Source organism: Monodon monoceros, unplaced genomic scaffold (genome assembly GCF_005190385.1).
Source record: "Monodon monoceros isolate NGI ecotype Baffin Bay Population unplaced genomic scaffold, NGI_Narwhal_1 Super_Scaffold_21, whole genome shotgun sequence".
Lineage (NCBI taxonomy): Eukaryota > Metazoa > Chordata > Mammalia > Artiodactyla > Monodontidae > Monodon > Monodon monoceros.
Genome location: NW_021703778.1, coordinates 79,472,675 through 79,484,099, shown reverse-complemented (window position 1 = coordinate 79,484,099; position 11,425 = coordinate 79,472,675).

Below are 11,425 nucleotides of genomic sequence, written 5' to 3'. Positions count from 1 at the left end.
CATATTTTTCCACATCTCTGGAACCTCGGTTTTTAAATCTGTACAACACAGCTAATAATAATATTTATCTTCAGGGTTATTATGAGGATTACAAATTCTTTATGCAAACTGTCTGGCAGAGTGTCTGAGGTATTCGATAAATGGCAGACATTAGTTTAGAATGGACTCAGCTTAGACATCATCTTCTCTAGGAAATCTTTGATTCCACCAAGTGGGGTTAAATGTTTGTCATCTGTGCTTCAAAGACTATGGAAATAATTCATTGAGTACTGGATATATGTCCACAGCAGGCTAGACACCTATGGTCAGCAGGGTAATACCCTCTATCCCCCACTCCCAAGATGTCCACTTCCTAATCCCTGGAACCTGGGGGTATGTTACATTACATGGCAAGAGGGAATTAAGGCTGCAGATGGAATTAAGTTTGTTAATCAGCTGACTTTAAGATGGAGAGATTATCCTGGATTACCCAGTTGGCCCAATATAATCACAAATCTCCTTAAAAAGTGAAAGAGGGAGGCAGGAGAGTCAGAGGAAGAGATGTGATGACAGAAGCAGAGGTCTGAGTGAGACCATTGCTGGCATTGAAGATGAAAGGGAGCCCAGAGCCAAGGAATGAGAGCAGCCTCTAGAAACCAGAAAAGGTAAGAAGATGGATTCTCCCCTAGAGCTTCCAGCAGGAAGCTGGACTTGAGTCAGCCCTGCTGGCTCCTTGATTTTAACTCAGTGAGACCCATTTCAGACTTCTGGTCTCCAGAGCTATAAGATAATAAAACTGTGTTGTTTTAAGCCACTAAATTTGTGGTAATTTGTTACAGCCACTGTTAGGAACTAATACAACCCCTCACATACATCTAATTTGTACAATTATCCAAGTCATCACTGTTATTGTTCCCACTTTACAATTGAAAAACCTGCAGCTCAGAGAAGTAATTTGTCGAAAACTGCACAGCTAATAAATAGCTATCAGATCTTTCAATGCAAGTTACAAAAAGAAACAAACAAGACACAAATTGGCTCAACCTATGGGGGGGGGCGGTATTGGCTCAACCTGTCGGTGGGTGGGTATTGGCTCATATAACTGAAAAAAAATTCCAGAGGAGGTACTTGTGGAGACCAGGCAAGTCTTGACCCACAGGCTAAAAGGATGACACCAAAAATCCAGTATTTCTCTATCTCTTGTGTCTGTTTTCCAGAATCTTGGCTTCATTCTCAGGTTCCACACAATGGACCCCATGGCTCCAGGCTCACCGCTGTGGTGGCAAAAATGGCTACAGCAATTCCAGATGTCACAACCTCACTCCCCGCAACTTCTAGAGGAAAAAAGAAATCTTCGCTTTTTCAGACGGCCCAGCAAAACTCTTGTAGTGATTTGTTGCTTCTAATTATGTTAAACCCCAATTCCTGGGCTAAATACTGAGCCCCATGGTGGACCTGTGAATGAGGGGTGGGGAAGGGTTGAATTGCCTGAAAGGAGATCAGAGTCCTTAGGGCAGGAGAAACAGGCAACTGATATCAAATGTCCACAGTGCTGGCTAGGAAAGGTCCACCACAAAGTTTCTGAGTTCAAACACTACTGCTTCCCAGTAAAGTCATTTTCTGACTCTTTGGACACATGGTCATTGTCTGTTTATCTTTCAGTGAGACTAAGGGACAAGCCTGGAGCCATCCTAATCTCCTCTGTGTTCCCAGCCCCTAGCCCATGGCCTAGCTGAGATCGATCATCAGAGAAATGTTTGTTGGTCACTGGGGCTGCTCTCTCCAGGGAAGTGAGCCATTCAGGAAGTGCTACCTTTCTCTGATTCTGTGTGAAGCTGTGATGGTGCCCAAGCAAGCTAAATGTTTCTGAGAAAATGTAAGTACTCCAATGGATATAAGCAGTGGCTTGGATTTAAGCCAGTTTGAGTTGGATGTTTCTTTTACTTGCAGCTAAAAACATCCTAACAGATACAAATGCCTTATGGGGTGGGTGTTGTGAGGATTTAAATGAGATAATGCATGTAAAGTACTTAAACACATTTAACAGGTGTTAGCTATGATTATTATTATTATTTTTCTCGGTTCGCGGGCCTCTCACTGTTGTGGCCTCTCCCGTTGCGGAGCACAGGCTCCGGACACGCAGGCTCAGCAGCCATGGCTCACGGGCCCAGCCGCTCCGCGGCATGCGGGATCCTCCCGGACCGGGGCACGAACCCGTGTCCCCTGCATCAGCAGGCGGACTCTCAACCACTGCGCCACCAGGGAAGCCTGCTATTATTATTTTTATAATGACATTATTAATGAGTTCCTCAAGGGCAGGTTGAATACTGCCCATTCTGGAATGTAGTAAATAATATTTAAGTAATGGTTGAAACAAATTGAAGTATCCAGGGCACCACTTTACAAGGGTTAAGTTTCCATCAATCGAATTTTTAAATGTGAGTTATATTTTCAAATTCACTAAGCTAACTTGCTATTTACAGAATTTTCCTGTAGAAAATTATTTTTCAAAGATAAATCATTTCATAATTCAAATCATTTATGTTTAATTCGCCTATTGTACAAATTTGGAAATTCTTATATGCATGATCAGGTTTCTTCCATTCATTCAGTAGTTCACTCATCCATTCATTTACTCAGCAACTTTTTGGAGCAACTGTCATATGCCAAGCCCTGTGCTAGGACATAGGGAGACAGAGTTAAAACTTGGCCCCTGTGTTCAGGGAGTTCACAGCCTAATGAATGAACAGACAATAAACCAAGAATTACAGCAAGGTGGCTAGGAGGGCAAGAAACAGGAAGCCCAGGGCAGAGGTGGTGGGAAGTGGGTGAAAGCAGTGAACGCTTCATCAAGAGGAGGCTCTACTGTTTCTGAAGTACAACTAGAAGTTAGCTGGTGAATGTGCAAAGGCTTGAGGTAACATAAAGCTTAGTTTCAGGGAAATCCAAGTATTGACAGCATTGGTTTTGATTGGGTACAGCTTATGTAAGAATGGCACTTGTGTCAAGAGGTAAGACGGAGAATAGGCGAGAATGAGGTCCAAAGGGCCTCAAATGCTGTGCGGGGAAGTTCAGATTTTATCTTGAAGACAATGGGGAGAACTTTGAGGGATTTTAAGCAAACATGATCAGATTCGTGTTTCAGAAAGACTACCTTGGTGGTGATAAAAAGGTTGATTGGAGCTGTGGCAAGAGGGTGGAGGAGGCACGCCTCAAGCAGTTAGGGAGAGACCAGTGAGGAAATGACTGTTAGGTGGAACCATGTAAAATCATGATTTTTTTTTTTTTTTTAGAAAATGATCAAATGTCATCAATTCCATACGGTTCAACCTAATACAGTGGTCCAGGTAAGAAATGATCAGGGTCTCAATGAAGGCAGAGGCGGAGGAGATGAAACCAAGAGACATTTAGGAAGTCTAATTTGATAGGATACCATGATTTCTTTGGTGAGAGGGACAAAGGAAAGGGCATTTGTCCTAAACTGGAAATATACAATCACAGGTTATATAAAATAATTCTTGAACCTAGAAGAACACTTACTTCAATTAGTTTTACAGCTGAGGCCTGATAAATTCATTCATTTTGACACAACACAGTGTGTTTGGGGCTGAGTTGGGACTGAAACCCAGGTCTCCTGACTATTCTACTATTCTAGCTTCACTGCACCTTGGATATCCCAAGAAGATATTTGTGTTAGTTTCCTGGGGCTACCATAACAAAATACAACTAACTGGGTGGCTTAAACAACAGAAATTTATTGTTTCACAGTTTTGGAGGCTGGAAACCTGAAAACAAGGTGTTGATAGGGTTGGTTCCTTCAGAGGGCTGTGGGGGAGATTCTGTTCCAGGCCTTTTTCCTTAGTTTGTAGGCACATCACCCTGATCTCTGCCTTCATGTTCACATGGCATTCTCCCTGTGTGTGTGTGTGTGTGTGTGTGTGTGTGTGTGTGTGTGTGTGCCCATCTCTTCACATGGCTGCCTCCACTTTGTATATCCACGTCCCTGTTTTCTCTTATAAGGACACGAGTCCTTAGTGTCCCCACAGGAGACACAGTCATAAGGACTCAGTCATAAGACCCACCCCACTCCAGTATGACATCATCTTAACTAATTACATCTTCAACGACCCTATTTCCAAATAAGTTCACATTCTGAGATACTGGGGGTTAGGACTTCAACATATGAATTTGGAGGGGGGCACAATTCAACTCATAACACTACTTCTGAAAGTCCTATGTCATGTTACTGGTGGTAATTCTGTCTTTTCTCTTGGGAAAGGAAATACGGATCTGAGGAATAAGAGTCTTTTCTCTTTCCTTTATATCTTATCACAATGCCAAGGATAGTGTTCTACCCTACAAGTCTGCGTTGACATACCTGGTGGCAAGAGACAGGGATTTCACTGAGTTTCTAAAAATTTTACTGTGTGGTCTACTCGTATTGGTGGAAAGAAAAAACTCTTAACTGCATTCCATTTGACTAGATGGGCAGAACATGTGGTTACCTGCTTTGGGTGTACAATGGTTCCCTTTGATTTCATATGCCAAGGGCAGGCAGCCAACTGCTCTTACTTTACCTGTGATCAGGCTCAGCAGTGGCTTCCAAGGGGAGCTGAGGAATGGCAGGTGTTCCTATTCATCATGATGTTGGTTTTTTAAGATATGGCCTTTATTTTGGAACTATCAATAATTAAATAGGCTTTCTCTGGGTAGAATGAAAATGTAGGTTAGAAGGACACTCAGGGCTTAGCTATTGAGAGGCTTTGCTGAGAAGATTTAGAAAAGTGTGGGAGTCTACACCCCACCACTCACAGTAACTGAGACCGTGTTTAACCACAAAGCTGTGGATGGGTAAAAACATGGGCTCTAGAGTCCCACAGACTTGGGCTTGAAACTCTGCCCTGATTTTACATTAAGAGTTGGCTTAGTTACCAAAAAGGGAACTAAGTAAAATCAGGTGCCTCCTGATATGATGCACTGAAAAGGACACAACATTGCTTATATAGTGCCCCCGCCAAAAGCGCATAATCTAAATTTAATCATAGAGAAACAACTGGGCAAGCCCAAATTAAAGGACATGCTGCAAAACAATAGGTATTCTTCAAAAATGTCAATGTCATAAAAGAAAATGAAAGGCAGGGACTTCCCTGGTGGTCCAGTGGGTAAGACTCCACACTCCCAACGCAGGGGGCCTGGGTTTGATCCCTGTTCAGGGAACTAGATCCCGAATATCACAACTAAGACCCAGTGCAGCCAAATAAATAAATAAATATTTAAAAAAGAGAAGAAAATGAAAGGTAGAGGAACTGTTCCAGATTATAGGAGACTAAAGAGACATGACATCTAATGGAATACTTGATCCCGAATTAGATTCTGGATTGGGGGGGAAAGTTTCTTGAAAGAGCAATATTGGGAAAATTGGCAAAATTGGAATACGGATTATAAATTAGATAATAGTATTGTAGCAATGTTAAGTTTCCTGAATTTGATCATCATAGTGTGGTTGTGTAAGAGATGGTCCTTGTTTTGGGGAGATACATGATGTATTTAGGGTTGAAACGTTGTAATTTCTGTAATTTACTCTTAAGTGGTTCAGGAAGAAAACTAGAATAAAAAATAATGAGGATTGTGGGCTTCCCTGGTGGCGCAGTGGTTGAGAGTCCACCTGCCGATGCAGGGGACGCGGGTTCGTGGCCCGGTCCGGGAAGATCCCACATGCCGCGGAGCGGCTGGGCCCGTGAGCCATGGCCACTGAGCCTGCGCGTCTGGAGCCTGTGCTCCGCAACGGGAGAGGCCACAACAGTGAGAGGCCCGTATACCGCAAAAAAATAATAATAATGAGGATTGGTAATTATACATAAAAATACTGTATTGGTACTTGAAAGTCACTAAGAGAGTAAATCTTAAAAGTTCTCACTACCAGAAAAAAAGGTAACTATGTGAGGTGATGGATGTGTTAACTAACTTTATCGTAGTAGTCATTTTACATCATATATGTATTATCAAATCATCACGTTGTGCACCTTAAACTTACACAGTGTTGTATGTGAATTGTACATCAATTAAGCTGAAAAATAAATAAATAACCCCCCGCAAATAATGAGGATCTTATTTATGTAATATATAAAGAGAGAGAGAGAGAGAGAGAGAGAAAGCAAATGTGGCAAAGGGTTAACATTAAATAAATCTAGGTGAAGTGTATTAGAAAATTTATTAGAATTTTCTCACAATTTTTCTCTATCCTTGAATTTTTCCAAAATAAAAAGTTTAATTAAAAAAGAAGAGATGAACCAGACTGGATATTGTCCAAGACACTGAACTAAAAAAGTGCAAAAGTATTACTGGAGTGTTAAAAATCTAACTAGAAATGTAACTTGAAAAAAATGTATTGTGAAAACTTCTCTTTGGAGAATACGAATGTGATTGGGAAAAAAAGCTTATACAACTCACTTGTGGTTGAGAGATGAAGTTCCTAAGGGCAAAACGAAGGATCCGTGGACAGTTACTGTCATTTTTGGCTTTTTAGGGAAGGTCCTCCTTCTCTACCATTCCCCTGTGAAGTTCTCAGTCTCTCTTCTAAATAAAAATGAATTACATATTTTTTAATGTTTAAAAGAGAACCAAATTACCAGCCTCTCTTTTTAATCTGGTTCTGCCAGCTGTACAACCTTGAACAAGTCACTTCATCCATTCAACAAATGTTTATTTAGTACCCACTCTGTGCCAGGTACTGTTTAGATGTTGGAGACTTGGCAAGGAATAACATAGATATGGCATCTGCCCTCGTGGAGTTTACAGAACAGTAATATATGACAGATACTAGGTGCTGCCAACATTACAGGAATTTCCTTTTCTTCCTTGCTGATAAAACTCCAATTTTGCAGAAAGCAATGTGTGAGGGGGATAAGCCATGTGTGCTACAGATTGGGAGAAAATACTTGCAAACCACATATCTGACGAAGGACTAGTATCTAGAATGTATAAGGAACTCTCAAAAGTGACAAAAGGAAGAAAGAAAGAAAGAGAGAGAGATAGAGAGAGGAAGGAAGGAAGAAAGAAAGAAAGAAAGAGAGAGAGAAAGAGAAAGAAAAAAGAGAGAAGGAAAGAAGGAGAGAAAGAAAGAAAGGAAGGAAGGAAGGAAGGAAGAAAGAAAGAAAGGAAGGGAGAAAGAAAGAAATCACTCCAATTAGAAAATGGGCAAAAACATAACACACATTTTACCAAAGTGGATATACTGATGGAAAATAACTACACAAAAAGGTGTTCAATCGCATTAGTCATTAGCAAACTGGGAATTAAAACCAGAATGAGATATCACTTGATCCTTATCAGGATGGCTAACATAAAAAATAGTGACATCACCAAATGCTGGTAAGGATGTGGAAAAACTGGATCAATGGACCACTCATATCTTGCTAGTGGGAATGTAAAATGGCGCAGTCACTTTGGAACAGCTTGGTAGTTTCTTTAAGCACTAAATATGCAACTACCATACAACTAACAACTGCACTCTTGGGCATTTATTACAGAGAAGTAAACATTTATGTTTACCCAAAAACTTGTACATGAATGTTCAAAGCAGCTTGATTCATAATAGCCCCAAACTTAAGTCAACTCAAATGTTTTTCAGTGGTGGTTGAACAAACTGTGGTACAACCATATCATGGAATACATCCAGCAATAAAAATGAACCACCTAGTGATACAACAACCTGGATAGATCCCCAGGGAATGATACTGTGTGAAAAAAAGCCAATCCCAAAACGTTATATACAGTGTGATTCCATTTGTATAACATTCTTGAAATGACAAATTATAGAAATGGAGAACAGATTGGTGGTTACCACGGGTTAGGGGACGATGGAGTATAGCCTAGAAAAAATGTGGTTGTGGTTATAAAGGGCAACATGTGGGATCTTTGGAAATGTTCTGTATCTTCACTGTGGTGGTGGTCACAGAAATCTACACATGTGATAAAATCACATAGAATTAAATACACACATGTTCCCAACAAAATAGTGCTTGTAAGACTGCTGAAATCTGTTTAAGAACTGGGGAAGACTGGGTGAAGTGTTGTATGGAATCTCCGTTACTCCTTTTTTTTAAAATTTATTTTTATTTTATTTATTTTTGGCTGCGCTGCACATGGGCTTTCTATAGTTGTGGCAAGCGGGGGCTACTCTTGGTTGCTGTGTGCAGGCTTCTCATTGTGGTGGCTTCTCTTGTTGCAGAGCACAGGCTCTAGAGTGCAGGCTCAGTAGTTGTGGCACATGGGCTCAGTAGTTGTGGCTCACGGGCTTAGTTGTTCCACGGCATGTGGGATCTTCCTGGACCAGGGCTCGAACCCGTGTCCCCTGCATTGGCAGGCGGATTCTTAAACACTGCGCCACCAGGGAAGCCCTCCATTACTTCTTATAACTGCGTGTAAATCTAAAATTATCACAAAATAAAAAGTGTTTTAAATGGGTGACTTAAATCTCAGGAAAGCTGTTAAAACACACACACACACGACAGAAAACGGGAGGGTGTTTTTGATTGTCACCATGGGAGGGAAGCACTTTTAGAATTTAATGGATGTGAGATTCCCATATTCCATAGGACAGAATTTTACAACAAAGAATCAACCTCCCCCATGGAACATGCTGCCAGATATTCAGGTAGATAACACACACACAAACAGAAGAACAGTAACAACATATATGTTTATACTTATCTGAACCTAGAATTTAATCCCATTTACAAATAAATGTAAAAGTAATTTGTGTATTATTTCAATACACTCTGAATTTTCCAGGAATGCTAATATCGTGTAAAAAGAGGAAAAGTTATTTTGTTTTGCTTGGAACTTTGCCAAGAATTATTCCTCATTCCAGAAAATCAACAGTGACAATGCTTCCAATAATATTTGAGTCACCAATACATTTCATTAGCCTCCATTTAAGCTCGTCATTCATGATAAATATACACATATGTAATTTATTATATAAATGCATTTATTATATATATATATTTTTTTATTTTTAATTTTTATTTTTTTTGCCACATGGCATGCAGGATCTTAGTTCCCTGACCAGGGATCAAACCCATGCCCCCTGCAGTGGAAGTGCAGAATCATAACCACCGAACCACTAGGGTAGTCCCATGATATATATTTTTGAATGATACATGTATTTAGTCCTTGGTTTGAAATGTCAGATATAAAGCGTTGACTATATTTGGTTAAATATTATCTTCTGTTCTGTAAAATCATTATAAGTGATGCAAGTATCTGATTACATCATGTTGTGTAATGTAGATGTGCCTTGTACCACCGTATTGTAATACATGTTATTTTCTAATGAATTACTTTTAATACTTTAAAAATACTATTAAAATACTTCTAATACTTTCCCATAAATTTCTAAACAATTACTTTTATATTACAGTTAGGGCATTATATAGATTATTTGTAATATGTGTAATATTACACATTACATTACACATATTTGTAATATATGTAAGTTATATTATCTATGAGTTTCATGCCAGGATGAGTAAAGGAGACATTACAAAATATGTGTCTTGAAAAGAGGGTGTTGAGTTTGATAGAGTGGAGAACTACTAGTCTAATTTCTGGTCAATGAGAGGTCTGTGGAGGATCTTCAGGAAAGTATTTTCTTCTCTGATAAAAAAAAGAGAGGGGCTCTGCACCACTTTCCCTCCCTCTTTTGGAAGTTCTAGGACAACATAATGCTTCTGTATGATGCAGTCATCTTGCAAGCAGGAGGCAACAAGTCTGAGAAACAAAAATTAAAATGCTGAGAAGTGCGGTGCCAAAATATGGAACGAGCCTGGGTATTTGATCGTGTCACTGATCTGTTGCACTAATCCTAGAACTGCCGACTGTGGATAATTATAGGTCTGCATTGTTTAACCCACTGTTAGTCGGGTATTCTCTTGCACGCAGCTAAAATTATCTAACCAATATATGGAGAATACGGTAAATGGGCAATTACAATTAAGTATAATAAAGTGCTCTAATTGAAATAGAGGAAGATAGGGAAACATTTCTTCACATTCCCAACCCAAACTGGGGGTTGGGGGGATTGTCAGTGAGTATTACCTGTAGGAAATACCTGGTCTAAGGCCTGAAGAATGAGTAGGGGGTTAGCAGGACAGGGCACAGGAGAGTGTTCCATATAGAGAGAACAGCAAGTGAAATACTACAGAGTGACAGAGCAATGATTCTGCCAGAAAGTAGGTTTCCTGAAAAAGGTATAAACAATAGGTATGAGATACCAGATCAAATCCTGACTCAGTCACTTGGTAACTCTAAGTTACTTAGCCTCTCTGAGTTTCAGTTTCATCATCATGAAAATGACAGTTATGGTAGTTCTCATGTCCTAGGGTCTTTTTGAGAAGATTGTCACAATCATCTAGACAGGAAATGTTCAAATCTAGACCTGGGTGGTTATAAAGGCGCATAAGTAGAGGAAACATACTGGGGTTTGCTTCGACAAGGCTTGTTGAGTCAGTGTTTAAAGGGAGAGGGTACAGGATCAAGGATGATGTGTCGGTTTCTGGCATGGGTAACTGAGTGGTTGATGTGTCATTCACTGTTACAGGCAATACAAAAGGAGTAGTGGATTTTAAGGGGGAAATTACGGGGTTCCGTTTTGCAGATTTTGAGTCTGGGGTGCCTGTGGGATGTGGAGGCATCCAATAGGTACTAGAATATACACCTCTGAGCTTAGGAGATGTGTTTGGGTTGCAGGTAGACAGGGAAGCAACAGCATATAACTAATAACTGAAACCAAAGGAGAAGGTGGGACGTGCCAGGACAACTGGTGAGAGGTGGTGTAAGGCCAGAGCCCTGAGGTATATGTAATACCCAGGACATTTAATGGCTGGGCAGAGGAAGAGGGGCCTGCAGAGGAAACTGAGACGGAGCACCCTTAAGGATAGGAAGAAAAAACAAGAAGTAGCGTCTGAGATCACGAAAGCTGATAGAATATTTCTCAACAAGGGGAGAGATCAAGTAGAGTAAGGGTTGAGAAACGTGAGATTAACAAGTGGAGTTATGGCTGACCTTGACCAGAGGCATTTCTAGGGGGTGGAAGGCAGATTGGAGAGAGATAAGGAGTGGGAGGGGAAGGACGAACACAAGCAGCTCTTTCTGCAAAGTTGGCTGCCAACGGGAGATAAGACGGTAGAGAAGAACGTAGGGACTTGAGGAGCGGAGGTGGAGGACGGACAGAGGCTTAAGCATGATTAACTGCCACTGGGAAGGAGCCAGTAGAACGGGAGAGACTGAAGCTACAGGAATGTAAGGAAATTCATTCAACAATTAGTTGAGCGCTTCCTACGTGCCAGATCAGTTCTCCCATCCTCTCCAGAGAACACGAGTGTAGGCTACACATATAACAGGTTTAACCAAAGGCTTTATCTTCAGGGGAAAGAGGTTCTCA